The sequence below is a fragment of the Lontra canadensis genome, unplaced genomic scaffold, assembly GCF_010015895.1.
Source record: "Lontra canadensis isolate GAN:19392208 unplaced genomic scaffold, GSC_riverotter_1.0 scaffold194, whole genome shotgun sequence".
Taxonomy (NCBI): Eukaryota; Metazoa; Chordata; class Mammalia; order Carnivora; family Mustelidae; genus Lontra; species Lontra canadensis.
In genome coordinates this window covers 670,259-686,175 of record NW_022631188.1, presented here as the reverse complement: position 1 = coordinate 686,175, position 15,917 = coordinate 670,259, and the positions used below count along the sequence as shown (strand labels likewise).

General features: G+C 47.1%; 1 non-coding gene across 1 annotated transcript; it reads left to right on the top strand.

Moving 5' to 3' along the window:
• The first annotated feature begins 9,411 nt into the window (after nucleotides 1–9,411).
• On the top strand, nucleotides 9,412–9,483 carry TRNAA-AGC. The gene has a single exon. It is a non-coding gene; the product is annotated as a tRNA-Ala (tRNA).
• Nucleotides 9,484–15,917: the final 6,434 nt, after the last annotated feature.

Here is a 15,917-nt window from a genome sequence, read left to right as displayed (position 1 = left end):
CGGAGCCCGCGAGGACGCACAGCGGAGCCTCGGAGCCCGCGAGGACGCACAGTCGAGCCCGGAGCCCGCGAGGACGCACTACTGAGCCTCGGAGCCCGCGAGGACGCACAGTCGAGCCACAGACCCCGAGCCCGCGAGGACGCACAGTCGAGCCCGGAGCCGGCGAGGACGCACAGCGGAGCCACAGACCCCGCGGAGCCCGCGAGGACGGACAGCGGAGCCTCGGAGCGGCGAGGACGCACAGTCGAGCCACAGACCCCGCGGAGCCCGCGAAGACGCACAGCTCCGCGTCAGGAAGGGGAGGCGGGCTTCCAGAGGGGAGCACCTCCGAGAAGTTGACTGATGCTTGGAGAAGTGGCGCAGGTACGCGGGGCTAACGTTGCCACCTGCCCGGGGCCTGGAGGCCTGGAGGGCGCTGTGAGCTCTGGGGACCAGGAGCGTCCCTACGGTCGACGCGGCGGTGTGCCCTGCCTCGTCTCGGGTTAGTGCACAGAGCAGCAGGAGTTTGGAGCGGGGGAGGGGGGCGGTCGCAGCTGTGAATCGCCCAACCCTGGGAGTCAAGCAGTAGCCCCCGTCTGTCCGTGGACTCGATGGTTTGGGTCCCTTGGAAATGACGAGTTTTTGATGCAAACCCAAGTCAAAGCAAATTTCTCCCCTTCCCTCTCCCACTCTCCCACGGAGAGGGTCTCTCCTGCCGACGTCTCCCACGTCTCCCAGTTTTCCCCAGCAGTGTGTTCCCTGGGGATTAAGGCAAAGCCAGCGTCTTTGGATGCGGGCTGTGGAGGCCCGGGGTCCGGGCACAGCGACCAGACGCGCGACGGCGCGGAGGGTGTCCCCGAGGAGCGCAGGGCCTGGCGTGGTGACGCGTGGGTTATAGAAGCCGCTGACCAGCAGGGACGGAGACAGAAATACCCCAGTTCATCTTAGGAAGGTCGTGTCAGGGAGGAAAGAGTGACCCTCTTTGGATCTCTGGCTGTGTCCAGAAAAGATTATCAGGAAGAAAGCATCCAGCTTTTTTAGTGTAAATTTTGGGTGAGGTGGGAGGCTTTAGAGGAAATGAAGACCCCAGGGAACGGTTCAATCTGAGTATTTCTATGCTGGGTTCGATGAAGAGTGAGGAGACACATCGCAGAGGTCAAAAAGCACGAGGTAGGTGTAGGGAACGGACTGTGCTTAGCAAGGCCTGTTTGTAGGGTTCTTCCTGATTTCCCTTTGTTTTCTGCAGGTAAGGACGCTCCTTTCCTCTCAGTATAGGGAAGGGGCCTCTCACTTGATGGTTTTATGACCGAATTCAGGGGTGGGAGGAGGGTCAGAGTGACCTTCCCAATTCTGCTATTTTGGGGGGCAGCGCCCTGAACCGCAGGGTATCCGCTGGGTAAAAGGTGAAAGAGTTACTATTCCTGTTCACCAAGCATGGTCACGCTAAAATATTATTTCTGCAAGGAGTGGGGTTCCTCAGTCAATTGCTTTTGGAATAGGGCCAGGAGAAAATGATTTCAGTGAAAAGTAAGCTCTAGCTGCGGAACTTCAAATCTCCGTTGTAATGCTGGGCGGCCGAACTATTTCAGTCTTTGAGAACATTATGTGGATTCTTTGCATGAGGTGATCTTTCTAGCATTGATCAGGGAAAGGTGCCCTAGTCCTGGGGGGGGGGGGGCTGGGTGGACAGAGAAGATGAATCCCCACTCAGTTGTCAGCTACCCAAGTAATGGTTGGGTCCACTTGCCACAAACCTCACTGAAAAAAAGCTTCACACGGTCTCTCGAAATCTCTTGGACCCTAACTAACTTCTCTCTGTCTCTCTCCCCTTTCACTGCTTGGCCTGAGTAACAAATTTCCCTTCCTCCACTCACAATGAGAAATCAACATATTGCACTTTTTTTTTTAAGGATTTTATTTATTTATTTGACAGAGAGATCACAAGTTGGCAGAGAGGCAGGCAGAGAGAGAGGGAGAAGCAGACTTCCTGCCAAGCAGAGAGCCCAATGCAGGGCTCGATCCCAGGACCCCGATCCCAGGACCCCGATCCCAGGACCCCGAGACCATGACCCCGAGACCATGACCCGAGCTAAAGGCAGAGGCTTAACCCACTGAGCCACCCAGGCGCCCCATATTTGCACTGTCTTAAAAGTAACTTTAGGGCTGAAATCTTAGAGATTTCCTTCAGAGAGGGAACAAGGAGATGTAAAGGAGTGGGGGGGGAAGGGAAAACGTTCTGACATCATAACATTTATACCTATAGCTGTCTTCCTTCTCATCTGCAGTCTCAGTTTCTGGATTTTTGTTGACCATGACATGCCCCTCTGTCCTTAGGGATACAGGGGAATTCTGTTTTCCACTGAAACAGAAACCTGAGGTTCCAAATCTGGGGGCTTTTCTCTGAAGGGATGATGGGGGGATTAGAGAGGGTAGGGGGCAGAGAGAGGGACGGACATACAGCTCAGCAAACTATGTAGACCTGCCAGTTCTGTGATGGCCCAAAAGGCAGAAACAAAACCATTTGACTCATAACTCTAAGACAAAAAACATGCTAGAGTTTGTGATTTTATTAATAATATTTTGGTCAAAGAGTGAAAATACAGATGGAAAGAATCTTAATGCCCCCTAGCAAACAAATTTAGAAATTTGAAGGTGGGTTGCAGATCCAAGCTGGGAATAAGTTTTGCATGACAATTAAGTAGCACTCTTAGAAACAGGTGGCCACAGTCCAGAGGAAATAGCATCGAACTTAAAAAAAAAAATTTACTTTTTAATTTACACTCAATTAGCCAAGGTTTAGTACATCATCAGTTTTTGATATAGTGCTCAGTAATTCATTAGTTGAGTGTATCACCCAATGCTCGTCCTACCACGTTGAACTTCCGGAGTCTAAACTCTGTAGTGGATTCTCTTGGGTTTGTATCTTGACATCATTACATGTCCCCTAACCCAATTTTGTACTTTTTCTTTCTTCCCTTCATTGTTCTTGTATGTGGTTACACTAGACTGACCACACTATTCCTTAAATATGGTGCTGGCTTTGGATTCATATGGACGATCTGATTCTCTTAAGAAAACACTCACTTTTTAGTTTTAGGATATGGTGGCAGCATAGAAACAAGCTTCCCCAGTCTGCCTGGGAAAGTGTCTGATTTTTTAATTATTTTCCTTTTTAGACCCCATGCTGAACATGACATCCCCGGGACTTATTTGCCTGATAACTGGAAGTTTGTACCTTTTTATTCCCTTCACCCATTTTGCCCCCACTCTGGCAACCACTGATCTGTTCTCTGTATGGAAGAGAGTTTTGGGTTGTTTTGTTTTGTTTTAGGTTCTACATATAAATGAGATCATAACGGTATTTGTGTTTCACTGTCTGATTTGTTCCACTTCGCATAAAGGCCTCAGGGTCCATCCATGTTCTCACAAATGGCAGGATTTCCTTCTCTTTTTGGCTGGACCACATTTTCTTTATCCATGCATCCGTCAATAGGCACATGGGCTTTCTTCTCATATCCTGGCTATCGGAAGTCATGCTGCAGTAAACACGGGGTGCAGATAGCTTTACAGATTCGTGGTTTTGCTTTCTTTGGATAAATACCCAGAAGTGGAATATCTGGATCATGTGGTAGCTCTGTTTTTAATTTTTTGAGGATTCTCCATACTGTTTTCCATAGTAGCTGCACCAATTTGGAGTTCGAATTTTTCCAAATTCCTTTTGACTCCTACTGAGATCATTTCATTTTTTTCTCCTTCAGGCTATAAATTCATCTTAATAATGGATTTTTTTTCCCTGATGATAAATCATTCTCAGGTTCCTGGAAAAATATTGGTTCAATATGATGTTCATTTTAACATGCTGACATTCTATTCATCATTTTTGTAACAATACACATGAATAAGATTAGTCTTTGTTTCCTTTACATTCCACTTTGGAAAGTTTTGGAGTCAAGTTTATACAAGGTATCTTAAGTGAACTGGAAAAATTATTATTATTTTTTTAATTCTTTAGTAGGGCACCTGGGTGACTCAGTCGGTTAAGCGGCAGCCTTCCGCTCAGGTCATGATCCCAGGGTCCTGGGATCGAGTTCTGCATCAGGCTCCTTGCTCAGCGGGAAGCCTGCTTCTCTCTGTCCCTCTGCCTGCCACTCTGCCTTCTTCTGCTCTCTGTCTGTCAAACAAATAAATAAATAAAATCTTATAAATTCTTTATTTAAGTTCAATTTAGTAAACATATAGTGTATTATTGGTTTCAGGGATGAGGTTAGTGATTCACAAGTTGCATACAACACCCAGCGCTCATCACAGGTGCCCTCCTTAATGTCCATCACCCAGTTACTCCATCCCTCCCACCCCTCCCCTCCAGCAGCCCTAACTTTGTTTCCTAGAGTTTAGAGTCTCTTATGGTTTGACTCCCTCTCTATTTTCATCTTATTTTATTTTTCCTTCCCTTCCCCTATGAGGAAAACTTAATTTTTAAAAATATACTGCAAAACAGTTTAAATGCTATTGGAAATGCACATAATGTTATTTCAAAGCCTATCATCATTTTAGGTGACTACATTGCTTTTCTTTAACCAGCTGCTCAAGGATTTCTGAAAATTGTTACTATATCCTGAATAAGTTTTCGGTTCTATGCAAAATTTAAAGCTGTTCGGATAAGGCACTGGGAGCTATTGATGGAATGAGTTGGGGATAATTAGGAGCAGCTCAAGTTCCCTGAAAACCAATAATTTCAGAGTTCTTTTCTTTTCTTTCTTTTTTTTTTTTTTTGATTACAGAATTGTCCAATAAGAAGTTACTTCAAGTTGGAGTACCTCAACTTTGAGAATGTTCTTCTCTAGCAAGAAAAGAAAGTCAAGACTGAGGTCAGAATGCTGTGATTCAAATTGGCCGCATGTCCGTATCTTGCTAAGCAGTACTGGGCACAAGGAAGGCACATGCTACTAATGGTACTAATATTGTCTTTTCCAACACAATTAGAGGTATCCTGGCCACAAATAACTCTTAGCAGCAGGCTGGACTAGAAACCAAAGCTGTTGTGAGCAAGACTCAAGCTTGCAGGGGGAGCCCCAGTAGAGTTCAAGCCCAACACCTCAGCATTTGGCTATCCCAGCACTGGACCTTACCCTTCTTGGTATGTCGATATCAGTCATAATGTTTTGCTGCAACATCATAATGATTGGGGTAAACATGGGTGATTTTAAAAATCCAGTGGCAGGGGAGATCCATGTCTTATGGAATCCAAAACTTATATAGTATTGGGCCATCTTTAAGGAAAAAAAATACAAAACTGTGAATACAAAATTAGCTATGAAAGTAAATATTTATTTAGAATAAGAAAACAAATGGAAACAAATTATAAATTTTTAAAAAGTTCATGAATTCTACAAACATTAGAAAAAGTTAACTTATTAATATACCTCTATGTTTCTTCCCCATTATTTAGCTGCATTATTTTCTATTACTTTTCATATAATAACAGTTTTGTAGCATTATTTTCTATAGAGAAAATAGATAATTCAGTCTTCTAACATGGTTAAATTATTTTTTAAAGATTTTATTTATTTATTTGACAGAGAGAGATCACAAGTAGACAGAGAGGCAGGCAGAGAGAGAGGGAAGCAGGCTACCTGCTGAGCAGAGAGCCCGATGCAGGACTTGATCCCAGGACCCTGAGATCATGACCTGAGCCGAAGGCAGAGGCTTCACCCACTGAGCCACCCAGGCGCCCCTAAATTATTTTTTAATATAGTTTAGAAAAGGTGTTTTTTGTTTTTGTTTTTTGTTTTTTGGGGTTTTTTTTGGCTTCACAACTGATTGTAATGCCAATCATATTTTTCAAACTGTTGTTACATTTGGGAAATACTTGAAGGTTGTTTTGTTTTGTTTTTAAGATTTATTTTTTTTTGAGAGAAATCAGGGGAGAGGGAGAGAGAATCCCAAAGAAACTGCCCTGAGTGGGGAGCCCTGGACCTGGGGCTCGTGGGGCTCAATCTCACGACCCTGAGATCATGACCTGAGATGAAACCAAGGGTTAGATGCCTACCCCCACAGAGCCACCCAGGCATCCCTGAAGCTTTTTCTAGTATGGACTGCATTTCCACGCTTCCACAGCATCCCGGGAAGAGGGAGTGAAAAAGAACCATGGCTGGGGAAGGAAGTGTGATGGGAAGATCACGGGAGCCTGCAGGCCGGGAGCTCCAAGTCCTCTTGCAGAATCCAGGATGGTGGCTAATCCTTGCTCTTCTGGTGTTTAAAGAATGGTAAAAGAAAACCATCTAGGTGATCCAAACAACCTTTTACATTTCATGAAACTGACATTCTCCTTTCAGAGAACTTCAAAATGGGAATAAAAGGCAGGAAGCTTTATAGTATAAAGAACAAAGAACAAGGAAGAGAAAAAAAATTGCTGCATCAACCTTGTTTGGAGTGAGAAGGCCCGGAGCTGGCCTGGAGTTTGGGGAATGACTGGACATCCTGCAGGTCTGGCCAAGCAGGTCATCCACAGGGACGTGGAACTCACCTAAGTCTAGGTCTGCAGACGTGGCACCCCCTGGCAGGAGTGGCTCCAACCTGGGTTTGGAAAGTGATTTAAACAAGTGTTTATGTAAGAAGAAGGAAACAATAGAGAAGTTATTTGTAAGAATTCCAGAATAATCCGAATTCCCTCAGTACCTTTTACTTGCTAAATACTTTCACAAATGCAGAAAGAGTCAAAATAAATCAAGTCAGAAATAAGAATATCTACCTGTCTGGACGGGATTTCTAAGGATTCCCCTTTCTCTTCCCCCACATGGAGCCGGAGTGGAGGAAGGACAGGGAGGGTAGAATCATGAGCTCCTGTTTTCCTCCTTGGGCCTTTGCAAGAAGCTTTCCATGAGCAAGTTCCACGTGGGGTTGGCTCTCTGAAGCTGAGGAAATTTCTTGTACAGTACAACAGAAAGACACAGAAATGGGAAGTGAAGAAATTCAGAGATGACTCCAGGTAGTTCAACAACCAACAGGAATTCTAAACAAGAGAAGGAAGAGAATGAGAAGACAGAAGAAAAGAAAAAGAAAGGACAACAACAGCAGCAAAAAATTATCAAAGAAATATTTTAAAATATGTTCCTAGAGTCAAGGGCTATGATTTATAGATTAAAGGTGAACTAATTAGATCCTTCTAACAGCATGAAACCAAACAACCCCCTAAGCAGAAAGGAAATGTATTTCTTGTACACACACAGTAGAGAATGGGGGTCCTGATCAATGAGGGGGTGTTCCTTCAGTCAACAGGTCGAGGACCCAGCTCCTTTCAGTGTGTGGCTCACCATCTTCAACACATGGCTTCCAAGTCAGCCTGCTCATTAGGAGAGTAGAGGAGAAAGAACTCGGAGGACTGGTTAAGAAATGTTCTTATGGGGCCCCTGCTGCCTCAGCTGGTTAAGCCACCAACTCTTGACTTAGGCTCAGCTCTCAATCCCAGGGTCCTCAGGCCCCCTACTCAGTGAGGAGTCTGCTTCTCCCTCCCACTCTACTCCTCCCTCCTCTCATGCTTGCTCTCGCTCCCTTTCAAATAAGCAGAATCTTGAAAAGAAAAGTCTTTATGATTCAGCCCTGCAAGAGCAACAAGTCGCAGCTATTTTTGTAGACTCTCTGTTCGGCAGGCAGACAAAAATCAAAATCTCTACATCCAAGGTCTCTGCGGACTTCCAGAGCCATGGTTATCAGACATTTCCAGAAGCTATTCCAGATGTGTCTAAAAATTCTTGTCCAAAACCAAACTCATGCTCCTCTTCTGGGTCCCATCCCACTGACTACAAATAAAGCCAAATTATTAAGCAGCAGCTGGACTGCTCCCAGCTTACTAGCTTGGTGAAAGACAAGGACATCCACCAAGTCAAGCGGGCTCTAAATCCTGTTTACTCACGTTCTGAGTCCTGTTCCAAAGGTCCTACCCTTCCATCTCTGCAGCCTCTGCTGGTTTAGGCCTGGAGCCTGGTTGCATGGGACCACCCACAGGTACCACCCCCCGAGCGGCCTTCCCTAGAGCAGGACAGACAACCCCCCACCCCCACCCCCGCCTTGATTAACAAAACGTTGAACAATTGGCTCTGCCATCCTATGACAGTCAGTTACAACTCTCCCTGTCTCTCCCCATCCTGCTCTTCAGATCGTTTTCAGCCCCGGCTCCCTGTGAGTAGCAGAAGAGGCCCCGGCAAACTCGAGGGGACCCTCCAGGGCCGGCCGGCGGGTGACAGCTTTACCCTCCGAGGAGAAAGACAGTTTGCACACCCATGGAGGGAACCTGAACCTTGGATCCTGTAAGTAAAACACGCGTAGATGTCTACATTCAGAAGCTTCGTTTTTGTTTTTTTCGGAGAATCTTGTAAAGCATATGCATTTGTCTACACTGTCTTTCTGTCTCTGCTCAAGATTCCCAACTAAGCACCCAAAGGGCAAGCGAGCGCCCAGCCGGTGTTTGTGCGCGCTGTCCCCGCGGTGCAGGCCCGGCAGTCCGGAGCCCCCTTGCACACCCGGCACCGCTGCCCAACGGCCGCAGGCTGGCTTCCCTGCTCAGGACAGCCTCGAGTGGTGACAGGCTTCCAGCGCAGGGGCGGGAAGGGAGCAGGTCTTCCGAGGTTGAGGCATAGGGACTGCGAAGGGAGGGGAGGGCATTCGCAAGCAGATGGCAAGAGTGCGTGCTTGATAAACAAAGTGTGCCCTGGTGTGCAGCGTGCGTGCAAGAGCGCGTGCTTGATAAACAAAGTGTGCCCTGGTGTGCAGAGAAGCCTCTTCTGCGTCTGAGCCGCTCGAAACAGAACGTGGACGTGGGACAGCTCCTGGCGGTGTAGGCTCCCCCTCTGCGCTCCGGAGCAGTGAGCTACGCGGGAGGTCAGGAGCCTTTTCGAGCCTGTCCCGACTGGCTTGTCGTCCCCGGGGACTCGTGCAGCTGCCCCGGGCGCCCTGCGGGGTGTGCCGCCCCCGGGGTCAGCGGGCGGCCGGGGCCCCCGGGTTTTGCAGACCCAGAGTCCTTCGGCGCTCTCGGCCGTCGGTGCGGGCTCCGGCCGCAAGAGGGCGCTGCACGGGCCGCCTCGCCTGGGGGTCTCCGCGCCCGGGGCACCCGGCTCCCGCCGTCCGCCACTCGCCACGGCAGGTGCGTCCCTCTCAGGTGCTCCACGCGTGGCTGCCCCGGCCCCGCCGCACTTCCGCTCCTCCGCCCGCCCTTTCCCGCACCGAGGCCGCCTCCCGGGCCTCACGTCCCCGGCAGGTAGCGACCAGAGTGAGGTCTGCGGACCGGACGGGGACCGTCGTGGACCGGCCGGCCGCGCGCCGGAGTCTAGGCCGGGAGGCCCAGGACTGACCCCAGCGCCACGAGCTGCCGTCCGCCGCGGCTGCCATCGGCCGAGAAGAGACATAGCGGCGCTCCCGAGACCTTCTTGAGCGCGAGGGGGTGTAGCTCAGTGGTAGAGCGCGTGCTTAGCATGCACGAGGCCCCGGGTTCAATCCCCGGCACCTCCAGTTTTGAAATCAGTGTCTTTGCTGCAATTTTTGCCCCCCCGCCCCGCCCCCCCGTCGCCTCATCATTTGTTAAGTTGTGTCTGCTGCTTGCTTCTTCCCTCCTTTCGTTCCCTTGCAGTTCTTCGAAGGTGCACGGAAAACGAGGAGCAGGCGCGCGGCTCTGTTCCAGGCCCGGGCAGCCACCCCGCTGCCACGTCTGCGGGCACCTGCTCGCTCCGGATTCCCAGCCCCGAGAACACGCGCCGCACCCAGTTAAGCAGCGCGTCCCCGAGGTTCCGTCTCGCAATACCACCGAAGAACAAGGCGCTCAGAAAGGGGAAAAGGTACAAGCAGAAGCAGGGGAGCCGTGCACGGGACATTCTCCTCAGCGGGCCTCGCTTTCCGCCCCGGAGCCCTCCCTCCCGCCTCTCCCCTCCCGGGACTGCGCCCCTTCCCCTCTCCCCGTCCTTCCCCACCCCCTCCCTCTGCTGTTGTGCGTCAGGGGCGGTTCTTTGACCCGCTGTTCCTGACTGTAATTACAGGAACTTTTAAAGCATACAGTAAGCTCCGGATGGAGATGAAAGTTCCTTATTGTGTTAAATAAATTAGATCCTTCTTACCCGACTTGAAGAAGCACTGCTTGGCTCATTTTGAAACATAAATTAGGGAGAGGAATCAGAAAACAAAGACAGAGCCCCGATCCCTTTCCTTACCTCTCCTGACTCCATCCCACACCTTGTAAGGCTTCGCACGGGCCTGTGTGAACATCCCAAGACACACTCCCAAGCTTCAAACACACTCTTGGCAAAGAGCCAGGCCAGGGCCAGCTGCGGGGCCTGGGAGCATGCATGCTGATGGCATGGGCTGCCCTCACAAGGATGGCTTCGGAAAGAGGCCTGTGCCCGCCCTGGAAGGAGGGATGATGGGGCTGTTTCAGTGGAGAATTCTGGAGGCCTGGGAAAATCCAGTGTGGATTCCATATGCATAGGAGGAGACATGGCTGGGAGGCCCCAGGCCATAAGCATCTGTTACCCGCAGGTAAGCATGGCACCGAGTGGACACTCCAGAGTTTAAGGGAATATTTGTGTTTAACTAGAACTTTCCAACATAGTTCTAAGGTTAACCTCACCGGCTGTCTTTCCTAATATACCCAGTTTCCTGACTTATGTATGTGTATGTCTGGTAGTGTTTCTTTCGGAAAGAGATCTTGCACTTGCTGGACACAGGACTGTATACTTGCCATTAGATGGTGACAGTACTCGCAAAATCAGAAGGTTTTGTAGGGGAGGAAAAAGATTCCCTCTACCCTCCCAGGGTCCCTGGCTGGGTCTAACATTAAAATGACAGAGACAGATTAACAGGACAAAACAATAGACATTTATTTAATAGAAGTTCTACATGACACCATGACATGAGAGCCTTCCCCAGGAAATGAAGCCCCAGAGAAACAGACCTGGTTGGATGCAGTGTGGGCAGTCACGGGGGGCTGTGATAGGTTAAGGAGCATGAGGTCAATTGCAATAAATTGTAAATAAATAAATTGTAATAAATTGAAATAAATTGTAAAAATAAAATAAGTTATAAAATAAATTATTATAAATACAAATAAACTGTAAAAAATGATAAATTGAGGAATATGAGAGGTTAAGCAGTATGAGGTAACTGCAAAAAATAAATTGGTTAGCGAGTATGAAGCGATTATAGTAAATTGGGGGAACTCAGCAAGGTTTGTTTGTTAGGAATCTTCTTGACATCCCTTTGTCTTTGAAAGTAAGGATGTTCCTTTCCATCACAGGGAGGGCATCTCTCACAGGTCACCTTTTACCACCTGTTTCAGGGAAGTAGGGCAGTAGGGGAGGTTAGAGTGACCTTTCTGCTTTTGCTGTTTCCTCAGATTCCTTCAGCTTGAAATATTTAATATGCCTAAGTGCCATCTTTTGGGGTAGCATGTCCTGAACTCCCTCACTAACAGGGTAGAATCTGTCAGAGGAGGAAATCAGTCTGAATTTCACAGAGTCCTCTAACGATGTTCTATGGCAAGGGTTTGTGAGGATTTGGGGGCATAGCTTGTATTATGTTAGGACTTGTAAATCAATTAAACACAGAGGCCAGTAGACAGAAGGGGCTCTAATGCCAGTATAAGATTAGAAGGAAGCCTGTATATGTTCGAGGTTGGGAAGCAGAAACAAGGACAACCAGTCACAGCCAACAAGGCATTCTAGACACTCGAATAACTGCCTTTCTTTGCTTCTGTGGGTTTTGTGTCCAGCCTGTCCCCCAGCCTTGGGGGCTGGGGGTAGCATGACCCTAGCCGATCTGAATCAGTTTTTGCTCAAATAAACTCTTAACATGCTTCAGTTTCTCTTTCACTGGGTCTAAAGGTAGAGTTTTAGGATAAAAAAAGCTCTTCTGAAAAGTGGAAAATGTTGGTTTAAAAAACCATAAGTTTAATTTGGCTGCTTTCTCAGTTTTTGTATGTTTCTCAGTTATATGTTGCAGTGGGAGAATCTTAAGAATTTTATCAGAGCTTTAGTTTTGTTTTGGTGGGGAGGGATTATGTTAAACTGAGATAGAAAAGACTCAGCCACCCAAACAACTTCCTGGGTAAACTTTTCCTCAGAAGAACTGAAAAGTTTGGAAGAACTTGTCCTTGCCCTTAGGAACGGTCTGGAGAATGTTGTGGGCGCCACCAAATGGCCATGTTGGGAACACTAAGGTCATTTGCTGTGCATGACAGTTTTGAGAGGGCCAGTAACTCTGTCCTAGTAGACTATTGTTTGTGATTATGTCCTTCTGGATTCTCAGTCACATGGAGACACGGTTTTTCCAACACCGAGAACAGGTTTCTAGGGTATTTTCTTCAGCTTCAAAAGGTCTAATTTTAGGATAGGCGTCAATATCCCTATTGACCTTTTTTCAGATGTTGATTTCCCTCTAATAAATCATTAACATTTTCCAATTTTTTAAAGTAGGCTCCGTGCCCAGCATGGACCCCAACACAAGGCTTGAACTCATGACCCTGAATCAGGACCTGAGCTGAGCTAAGAGTCAGACTCTCAGCAATGGAACCCCCCAGGTACCCCTCTAATTTTAATTTTGGTTCCCAAGACAGTTAAAAATCTCTGTGTTCCCACTGTGGTGAACAGAGCGTAATGTATAGAGAATCTCTTGTCCACCTGAAACTCATGTAATACCATGTGTCAGCTATATGTCAATTTAAAAAAAAATCTCGTCCCCATACCGTGGCATTTCAGAATCAGTCCGAAGTCACGTGTACTCTGGGTGTAGATGTTAACCCTTCAACTTTCAGCAGGTTCTCCTGCTCACCGTAGAACCATCAGTCCCACCATCTGAGTAGATGTTGGCAAAGGGGTAGGTAGCTTCCTTTACTGAATTTAAAGAAGTTACAAAACAAAAGTATACCTTGGATTTTTAAAGCTATGAACCATCGATGCATCACGGTTGTTCCCAGGGACTGTCAGTCAGTAGGTGGCACATATTCCCCCTTTCTCTGACAGAGACAATGAGGCTCATTAGTAGACTCATATTAGCAGAGAATTCTGGTCACGTCCGTCTCCTTCACCGGCTCAAAAACATACTCATGCCTGACCTCACTAGACCTTTTGCCTCTGACAAGCGTGGCAGGCGCCACAGGCAGCAGCCCCCCCAGTATGGGTCCTAACAGGATTGTATTCTAGAACTTCTACTTCTGTATATTCTTGCTCATATGATCCATGTCTTTTCATAGCTCACAAAAACCGGTGAATCAGAAGATTTTTCTCTGTGTCACTGTTTTCCCCCTCCTCTCCTCTGAACGGGAGAGTATGTCCAACATGTGTGAGGCTTTCCTTGGGGAGACCCACCATGTACACCATCTACATACACTCCATGCCCTGCCAGGTCCTACGGCCCAGGGGACAGCTGCTGAGGGGAGCGAGTACACCTGCCTAAGGCAAGCAGCCAGCTCCAAGGGAGGGTGACTGCTTTGGTCTCTGGGACAGTGAAGGGAGAGGAACCTAGTGTCCTGGGGTGGTTGGTTGGTTGGTTGAAGATTTTTAATTTTTATTTTTAAAATTCTTTATTTTTAAAATTCAGTTTAGTTAACATACACTGTCTTAACTAGTTTCAGGGGCAGAATTTAGTGATTCATCCGTTGCGTAGGACACCCAGTGCTCATTACATCCCATGCCCTCCTTAATGCCCAGCACCCTGTTACCCCATCCCCCCACCCCCACCCCTCCAGCAACCCTCAGTTTGTTTTCTAGAGGTCAGTGTATCTTATGGTTTGTCTCCCTCTCTGTTTTCATCTTATTTTATTTTTCCTTCTCTTCCCCTAAGTTCATCTGTTTTGTTTCTGAAATCCCACATGTGACTGAAGTCAGTGGTAGTTGTCTTTCTCTGATTAACTTACTGCACTTAGCATAATACCCTGAGTTCCGTCTACATCCTTCTAATGGCAGGAGTTCATTCTTTTTCGTGGCTGAGGAATATCCCACTGTCTTACATATACACCACATCTTCTTTCACCATTCATCTGTCGATGAACAGCTGAGCTCTTCTCATATTTTGGCTCTTATGGACATTGCTGCTGTAAACATTGGGGTGCTTGTGTCCCTTCAGATCACTGTGTTTGTATTATTTCTTAAGTAGTCTCTGTGCCCAACATGGGGGTGGAGCTCATGACCCCGAGATTGAGAGTCACCTGCTCTACTGAGCAAACCTCGTTTACTAAAGCGGTTATCTACTTTAAACCACGCTTCAGGCCACTAGCCTACAGAGGACCGGATGGGTTTTTATTTTTATTTATTTATTTATTTATTTATTTATTTATTTATTTATTTGACAGAGAGAGATCACAACTAGACAGAGAGGCAGGCAGAGAGAGAGAGAGAGAGGGAAGCAGGCTCCCTGCTGAGCAGAGAGCCCGATGAGGGACTCAATCCCAGGAACCTGAGATCATGACCTGAGCCGAAGGCAGCGGCTTAACCCACTGAGCCACCCAGGCGACCCCCAGATGGGTTTTTAAATCAGAATAAGATTTCAGCGTGCCTGGGTGGCTCAGGCCTTTGAGTGTCTACCTGTGGCTCGCGTCATGATCCCAGGGTCCTAGGATCCAGTCCTGCATGGAGTCCTGCACTGGGCTCCCTGCTCAGCATGGGGTCTGCTCCTCCCTGTCCCTCTGCTTCTCCCCCCACTTGTGCTCTATCTCTAATAAATAAATAAACCTTTTAAAAATTATTTTAAGAAAGAATCTCTGTATAGTGGTTTACCAGCAAACAGAAAGGCAACAACATTTTGGTCATCCATGAACTTTTTTCATTTTTTGGTTGAAACAGCTGTACAGAGCCAAGTACAGTATATGCAATCAATGATTTGCTCTTCCTCAATCAAATTATTTCCAGCTCATTCCCGATTTCCAGTAAAGGCCCAGAGACATAGAGGCTCAGACCCAGAGCACGAGACCCTTCGAGTTCTGTCCTCCATATTATCAAATTCTCTTACCTATATCATTATTTTGTTTTTCATAATCCCACAGATTCGATGCGAAGTGGTGTGTGAGGCACGTGTTAGGACACGTGAGGATTATGACACCAAAAAGAATTGGACAGAAACATCATGTTGAGAAGTGTCCGTCAATTCTTTTTTGAGTACTTTTAGCATATTTGGGTTAGTTTGTTAGGGTTACTGTCACAAATTACCACAAACTGGGGGGCTTAAAACATTACGAATTTATTCTCTCAGAGTTCTCTAGGCCAGAGTCCAAAATCACGGTGTCAGCAGGGTTCTGCGCGCTCTGAGTCTCTAGGGAAGAGTCCTTCTTTGCCTCATCTTAGTTTCCGGAGACTTCTGGCACCTCCCCACTTCCCGTCTCTGTCCATCCTGGTATGGCCTCCTTCCCGCTGCGTGTCTGTGTCTGCATGTTTTCCTCGTCTTATAAGCACATCAGTCAGTGGATTTAGGGCTCACCACATTTCAATACGATCTCCTCCTAACTAACCACATTTACAAAGACTATTTCTAAATAAGATCGCAAATAAGGTCACTCTATTTCTAAACAAGGTTACAAAGACCCTATTTCTAAATAAGGTCGTATATTTCTAAATACGGACCTCTAAATAAGGTCACATAAATGAAGCCAAGTGGATGTGAATTTTTGGAGGACACTATTCAACCCACGACAATAGCAAATATATGTTGTTTTTTGTTAAATGGTTTTTAGAATCTATAGAGATGGTCATGTATGTTTTTTCTCCTTTTCTCTATCAACATGATGGTTAATGGTCTATATTCATGTTGTTAAAGATAAGCCAGAGCTGGATAGGAGCTAAAGCAGGAAAAACAGATTTCATTCAGGAATATTGTAATAGGGGAAAGGGACTTCAGTATATAATTGGGACCAATTCCAAATATAGTATTTGACAAGTGGGAATTTATAGCCGAGAGTGGGGTGGGGA